This window comes from Halichoerus grypus, chromosome 10 (genome assembly GCF_964656455.1).
Source record: "Halichoerus grypus chromosome 10, mHalGry1.hap1.1, whole genome shotgun sequence".
NCBI classification, from domain to species: domain Eukaryota; kingdom Metazoa; phylum Chordata; class Mammalia; order Carnivora; family Phocidae; genus Halichoerus; species Halichoerus grypus.
Window position 1 is genome coordinate 102,546,664 of NC_135721.1, and position 8,189 is coordinate 102,554,852.

Sequence of the window (8,189 nt, forward strand, 5' to 3'; positions counted from 1 at the left end):
CCATCCCACTCCTAAACCCCTTCATTTGCCCTAGCTCCAGGCAATTATTAATTTACTTTTTGTTTCTATAGATTTGCCTGTTCTCAACATTTCACATGAATGGAATTGTACAGTATTTGGCCTTTTTGCATCTGTGTTCTTTCACATTGTATGTGTTTTTGAAGTTTATCCATGTTGTAGAATTGGAACTACATCCCTTCTTATTGCTAAATAGTATTCCATTGTATGCCATGCATTTCATTTAGTCTATTCACCAGTTGGCAGACAATAGGTTTGATTCCATCTTATAATGATAATCCTATTATGAACACTGGAGCCCAAGGCTTTTGTGTGTGTGCGTGGACATGTTTTTAATTCTCTTGAGGAGATACCTAGGGGTGGAGTTGCTGGGCCATGTGGTAAATTAAAGCTTCATAAGAAGCTGCCAAACTGTTTTCCAGAGTGGCTCTTCTACTTTATTTTGTGTTCTCATCAGTAACTTATAAGGTTCCTGTTTCTCTATATCCTCAACATTTGTTATTTTCTAAAAAATCCTAGCCATCCTACTGGATGTGAAATGACATTTTATTATGGTTTTTTAATTGTTATGTTAATCACCATACATTACATCATTAGTTTTTGATGTAGTGTTCCATGATTCATTGTTTGTGCAAAACACCCAGTGCTCCATGCAGAATGTGCCCTCCTTAACACCCATCACCAGGCTAACCCATCCCCCCACCCCCCTCCCCTCTAGAACCCTCAGTCTGTTTTTCAGAGTCTATTGTCTCTCATGGTTCGTCTCCCCCTCCGATTTCCCCCCCTTCATTCTTCCCCTCCTGCTATCTTTTTTTTATTTAACTTATAATGTATTATTTGTTTCAGAGGTACAGGTCTGTGATTCAACAGCCTTACACAATTCACAGTGCTCACCATAGCACATACCCTCCCCACTGTCTATCACCCAGTCACCCCATCCCTCCCATCCCCCACCACGCCAGCAACCCTCAGTTTGTACCCTGAGATTAAGAATTCCTCATACCAGTGAGGTCATATGATACATGTCTTTCTCTGATTGACTTATTTTGCTCAGCATAATACCCTTCAGATCCATCCACATCATTGCAAATGGCAAGATCTCATTCCTTTTGATGGCTGCATAGTATTCCATTGTATATATATATACCACGTCTTTATCCATTCATCTGTCAGTGGCCATCTTGGCTCTTTCCACAGTTTGGCTATTGTGGACATTCCTGCTATAAACATCGGGGTGCATGTATCCCTTCAGATCCCTACATTTGTATCATTGGGGTAAATACCCAGTAGTGCAGTTGCTGGATCATATGGTAGCTCTATTTTCAACTTTTTGAGGAACCTCCATACTGTTTTCCAGAGTGGTTGCACCAGCTTGCATTCCCACCAACAGTGGAGGAGGGTTCCTCTTTCTCCACATCCCCGCCAACATCTGTCATTTCCTGACTTGTTAATTTTAGCCATTTTGACTGGTGTGAGGTGATATCTCATTGAGGTTTTTATTTGGATTTCCCTGATGCTGAGTGATATTGAACACTATTTCGTGTGTCTGTTGGCCATTTGGATGTCTTCTTTGGAAAAATGTCTGTTCATGTCTTCTGCCCATTTCTTGATTGGATCATTTGTTCTTTGGGTGTTGAGTTTAAGAAGTTCTTTATAGATTTTGGATACTAGCTCTTCATCTGATATGTCATTTGCAAATATCTTCTCCCATTCTGTCGGTTGTCTTTTGGTTTTGGTGACTGTTTCTTTTGCTGTACAAAAGTTTTTTATCTTGATGAAGTCCCAATAGTTCATTTTTGCCCTTGCTTCCCTTGCCTTTGGCGATGTTTCTAGGAAGAAGTTGCTGCGGCTGAGGTCAAAGAGGTTGCTGCCTCTGTTCTCCTTTAGGATTTTGAGGGACTCCTGTCTGACATTGAGGTCTTTCAACCATTTTGAGTCTATTTTTGTGTGTGGTGTAAGGAAATGGTCCAGTTTCATTCTTCTGCATGTGGCTGTCCAATTTTTCCAACACCATTTGTTGAAGAGACTGTCTTTTTTCCACTGGACATTCTTTCCTGCTTTGTCAAAGATGAGTTGACCATAGAGTTGAGGGTCCATTTCTGGGCTCTCTATTCTGTTCCATTGATCTATGTGTCTGTTTTTGTGCCAGTACCATACTGTCTTGATGATGACAGCTTTGTAATACAGCATGAGGTCCAGAATTGTGATGCTGCCAGCTTTGCTTTTCTTTTTCAACATTCCTCTGGCTATGCGGGGTCTTTTCTGGTTCCATACAAATTTTAGGATTATTTGTTCCATTTCTTTGAAAAAAGTGGATGGTATTTTGATGGGGATTGCATTGAATGTGTAGATTGCTCTAGGTAGCATTGACATCTTCACAATATTTGTTCTTCCAATCCATGAGCATGGAACGTTTTTCCATTTCTTTGTGTCTTCCTCAATTTCTTTCATGTGTATTTTATAGTTTTCTGAGTACAGATCCTTTGCCTCTTTGGTTAGATTTATTCCTAGGTATCATGGTTCTGGGTGCGATTGTAAATGGGATCAACTCCTTAATTTCTCTTTCTTCTGTCTTGTTGTTGGTGTATAGGAATGCCACTGGTTTCTGTGCATTGATTTTCTATCCTGCCACTTGACTGAATTCCTGTATGAGTTCTAGCAGTTTTTGGGGGGAGTCTTTTGGGTTTTCCACATAAAGTATCATATCATCTGCAAAGCGTGAGAGTTTGACTTCTTCTTTGCCGATTTGGTTGCCTTTTATTTCTTTTTGTTGTCTGATTGCTGTGGCTAGGACTTCTAATACTGTGTTGAATAGCAGTGGTGATAGTGGACATCCTGCCGTGTTCCTGACCTTAGGGGGAAAGCTCTCAGTTTTTCCCCATTGAGAATGATACTCACTGTGGGTTTTTCATAGATGGCTTTTATGATGTTGAGGTATGTACCCTCTATGCCTATACTCTGAAGAGTTTTGATCAAGAAAGGATGCTGTACTTTGTCAAATGCTTTTTCTGCATCTGTTGAGAGGATCATATGGTTCTTGTTCTTTGATTATTGTATCATATTGATTGATTTGCAGATGTTGAATGAACCTTGCAGCCCAGGGATAAATCCCACTTGGTCGTGGTGAATAATCCTTTTAATGTACTGTTGGATCCTATTGGAGAGTATTTTGGTGAGAATTGTTGTATCCATGTTCATCAAGGATATTGGTCTGTAATTCTTTTTGATGGGGTCTTTGTCTGGTTTGGGGATCAAGGTAATGGTGGCCTCATATAACAAGTTTGGAAGTTTTCCTTCCATTTCTATTTTTTGAAACAGTTTCAGAAGAATAGGTGTTAATTCTTCTTTAAATGTTTGGTAGAATTCCCCTGGGAAGCCATCTGGCCCTGGGCTTTTGTTTGTTGGGAGATTTTTGATGACTGCTTCAATTTCCTTAGTGGTTATAGGTCTGTTCAGGTTTTCTGTTTCTTCCTAATTCAAATTTGGTAGTTGATACATGCCTAGGAATGCATCCATTTCTTCCAGGTTATCTAATTTGCTGGCATATAGTTGCTCATAATATGTTCTTATAATTGTTTGTATTTCCTTGGTGTTGGTTGTGATATCTCCTCTTTCATTCATGATTTTGTTGATTTGGGTCATTTTTCTTTTAGATAAGTCTGGCCAGGGGTTTATCAATCTTGTTAATTCTTTCAAAGAACCAGCTCCTAGTCTCGTTGATCTGTTCTACTGTTCTTTTGGTTTCTATTTCATTGATTTCTGCTCTGATCTTTATTATTTCTCTTCTCCTGCTGGGTTTAAGCTTTATTTGCTGTTCTTTCTCCAGCTCCTTTAGGTGTAGGGTTACGTTGTGTATTTGATACCCTTATTGTTTGATACCCTGTGGATAGGTCTGTTGCCAATCTAATGTTTCTACCATTGTAGGTTACAGATCTCTTCTCCCGAGCTGCTTTCAGGATTTTCTCTTTGTCTCTGAGACTCGTAAGTTTTACTATTAGATGTTGGGGTGTTGACCTATTTTTATTGATTTTGAGAGGGGTTCTCTGTGCTTCCTGGATTTTGATGCCTGTTTCCTTCCCCAAAGTAGGGAAGTTCTCTGCTATAATTTGCTCCAGTATACCTTCTGCCCCCCTCTCTTCTTCTTCTGGGATCCCAATTATTCTAATATTGTTTCGTCTTATGGTATCGCTTGTATCTCGAATTCTGCCCTCTTGATCCAGTAGTTCTTTATCTCTCTTTTTCTCAGCTTCCTTATTTTCCATCATTTGGTCTTCTATCTCACTGATTCTCTCTTCTGCCTCATTTATCCTAGCAGTTAGCGCCCCCATTTTTGATTGCACCTCATTAATAGCCTTTCTGATTTTGACTTGGCAGATTTTAGTTGTTTTATTTCTCCAGAAAGGGTTTCTCTAATAACTTCCATGCTTTTTTCAAGCTCTGCTCGTATCTTTAAAATTATCATTCTGAACTCTAGTTCCGACATCTTACTAATGTCTGTATTGATTAGGTCCCTGGCAGTCGGTACTGCCTCTTGTTCTTTTTGTTGAGGTGATTTTTTCCGTCTTGTCATTTCTACCACAGAAGAATAGATGAATGAGAGAACAAAATGCTAACAAGGTAACAACGTCCCCAGAAAATATACACTAAACAAATCAGAAAAGACCTGAAACCAGTGAAAAGAAAGGGAAAGAAAGAAAAAAGAAAAAAAAAAAGAAAAAGATAAAAATAAAAACAAAACAAAACAAAACAATATGATTAGGCTGTTGCATAGATCAGTGCCACACACTAGGTTTTGGGTGTATGTTGGTCTGTTAGAAGAAAGTGTCTCCCAAAATTTTAAAGAAAGAAAAACATATATGTACAGAAAAAGCGTTAATACAATGAAGGAATGGAATATGACTGTAGAGATGAAAATTATAAAAGATTTTATAAAAGGAATTGATAAGAAGTTGGTTGAAAAAAGAAAGAGGAGGTTTTTTTAAAAAAAGGGAGAGAATGTGATCAGGCAGGAGACTAGAACAAAGCCATACACCAGAGATTTAGGGTATATTTTGGTCTGTTAGAAGAAACTGTATCTCAAAATTTTAAAGTGAGAACAACTTATATATATATATACCAAAAATAAGGTTAACTACTACGAAGGGATAGAATATGACTCTAAAAATGAAAAATAAAAAAAGATTTTTTAAAAAGGGGTTGATAAATGTTGGTTGAAAAAGGGAAAAAGAAAAATTTAAAAAGGAAAAAAAAGACAGTTAAAAAAAAATTAACTTTGAAAGACTAAAGAATCATGGGAAAAAAGCCATGAATTCTATGTGCAGTATTCCCCTAGCACTGGTGTTCTGCTGTTCTCATTGATGGGTAAACTTGGTGTTGGCTGGCTGTTCTTGCTGATCTTCTGGGGGAGGGGCCTGTTGCGGTGGTTCCCAAAGGTCTTTGCTGGAGTCGGAATTGCCCCGCCCTTGCCGGTTGGGCTAAGTAATCTGCTGGGGTTTGCTCTCCTAGCTTTTGTTCCCTGCAAGCTTTTGGTCCAGCTTTGGAGGATGATAGTGAAAATGGTGGCCTCCTAATCTCCACCCCCGAGGAGCCAAGAACTTGGGGCCCCGCTCCGCAGTGCACCCCAGAGAAAAGCAGTCAATCACTCCTGTCTCCCCGGTCTCCGGCCGCACTCTGTGCTCACCAGGCCTGTGACCGATTGTTTCTGTCTCTGGCATGGACCCCGTGTGGAGTCTCCAAACCCTGCAGATCCCTGTGGTGCACTCCTGAGCCGCTCCTCCAGGGGGAGGAAGGGGAGTCTCCCCGGATCTGCTGCTTGTTGGGTCCCTGCTGGAAGAGCAGTGGCCTGACTGTGCTGGGGATCACAGTTTATGGCAACCCCAAGCTGAGAGCCTGCTCCTTGGCTCCCTCTCTGCAACCGACTTCACCGCTGCAATACCTGGGAGCTCTGCCGCACTTAGGTACCCCTGGTCTTTCTGTGACCCCGAGGGTCCTGAGACCATATGGTCCCAGCAAGGGTTCCACCCCCTGCTTAGCCACTGGAGCGACGTCCCTCAGTGGAGCCAACTTCTACAAGTTCTGATTTTGTGCTCTGCTGCTCTAACACTTGCTGGTAGCAGCTGACGGAGGCCCCCCTCTCTCACCGTCTATATTCTGAATATCACCTCGGATTCACTTCTCCGCATGTTCTACCTTACAGAGAGTGGTCTCATTTCTGTTCAGAGTTGCTGCTATTCTTTTCTTTGATCTCCTGTTGAGTTCGTAGGTGTTTAGAATGGTTTGGTCCCTATCCAGCTGAATTCCTGGGACCAGACAAAATCCAGGTCTCCTACTCCTCCGCCATTTGCTCCTCCCTCCTATTATGGTTTTAATTTGTATTTCTCCAGTGACAAATGATGCTGAGCATCTTTTTATATGCTTCATATTCTATTAGGCACTTGTATCTTCTTTGGTGAAATGTCTATTCAGACATTTTCCCCATTCTGTGATTAGGATGTTTGTCTTATATATGTTGATCTATAAGAGTTCTTTGTATGTTTTGAATATAAGTTGTTTTTTTTTTATCAGATGATTTGTAGATATTTTCTTCCCGTCTATACCTTGTCTTTTTTTTTTTAATGGTATCTTTTGATGCACAAAAGTTTTGAATTTTAGTGAAGTCCCATTTATTTTTTCTATTATATATCCTGCTTTTAGTGTCCTGTCTAAGAAATCTTTAGCTGAAGGTCTTTTCTCCTATGTCTTCCTCTAAAAATTTCATAAGTTTAACTCCTATATTCAGGTGTCTGATCCATTTTGAGATAATTTTTGTATATGGTGTGAGTTAAAGGTCTAAGTTAATCTTTTGGTATGTCACTATTCAGTTGTCCTATCACCATTTGTTAGAAGACTATCCTGTCCCCACTATGTGCTTTGCTACTTTTGTTGAAAGTCAGTTGACCATAAATAGAAGGGCTCAAACCCACCTTTCAGTGTGACTTTGATCTTGGCTTTGAAAATGGGAGATGTTCTCGGATCTAAGCCCATCATTAGGACAGTGCTAGGAGGAACTGGAGGGTGGTCAGTTTCTATCTGCTTGTTTCCCCCTCTTCCCCATTTGGAGTTAGGATAGTCACAGGCACCACTCAGATCTGTGCAGAAGACCAGCATGATGTCAAATATATTTTATTTCCTTAATCACCTTCCCACATGTTAGCATATACCTTTCCAAGAAAAATTCTATGACAAAATGTTATTTCAAAGAATTTCCTTTCAGCTATAGATTAGTTAGAAGCTACATCAAATAAGGTAATGCATGTAAAAATGTCTTGAAAATCATAAAATGCCAAACAAGTGTTAGGAATTATCATTACTGCATGCAGGAAATGAGAGTAAACAGAAGCAACAGTAATGCTTTTTAGAGGGCTTAGGTAGACAAAAAGAATGACAGTGTCAACATTAGAAGGTAAAAACCAGATTTGCAAATAATCCACCTGTAGATTGTTGAAAGTTGACTTTATCTGCATTACCTAAAATATTAAGAAGTTGGGTCAAGATCAAAGAGGTTCCTCTTGCTTGGTTGGATATGGGAGATAAAGTTGTCTTAGTAATTGGTATATTCTTTTGAAGTAAGGTAGAAACTTTGCCCTTAGGTATTGATTTCTTTTGTTAATGGATGGCCCTCCTTCAAGGATGTAGGTAGAATTAGCAACTGCTTTAATAATGCCAATTTAAGTATGCTTGAAAGCCCCAAATTACCTAAAATCTCTCCTTTACACAGTGAGATAGTTACTTTGCTTGAAATGTTCAGGATTAGTCAACACTTGAGGGCAATTTGTGAGAATCTACATAGTTGTACTAAGTTGAGACATTGCTACTTAGACCTAATAAAACACTTTGCTAGGATTATAGCCCCTATTAATCCCCTTGCTATCTGCTGTTATCCAGCAGACATATAAGTCCTGGAGGTTTGCACATAGGCCAGATCAAATTTGGAGAGAAGGAATCGGGAAAGTTGGGGAGCAATGCAGATTGTTGCTGGAGTGGGTAGTATAGAGATGGAGAGGTCCAGGCCTCTTTTATTCAGTAGGAATAAAAAGGGTATTGCTGTTCCAAAGGTTGGAAAAGAGATCTCAAATGGAGGGAAGGTGGAGGCTTATGGAGTACTGTGTTCCTAAGCAGAATTATGCTTCTGA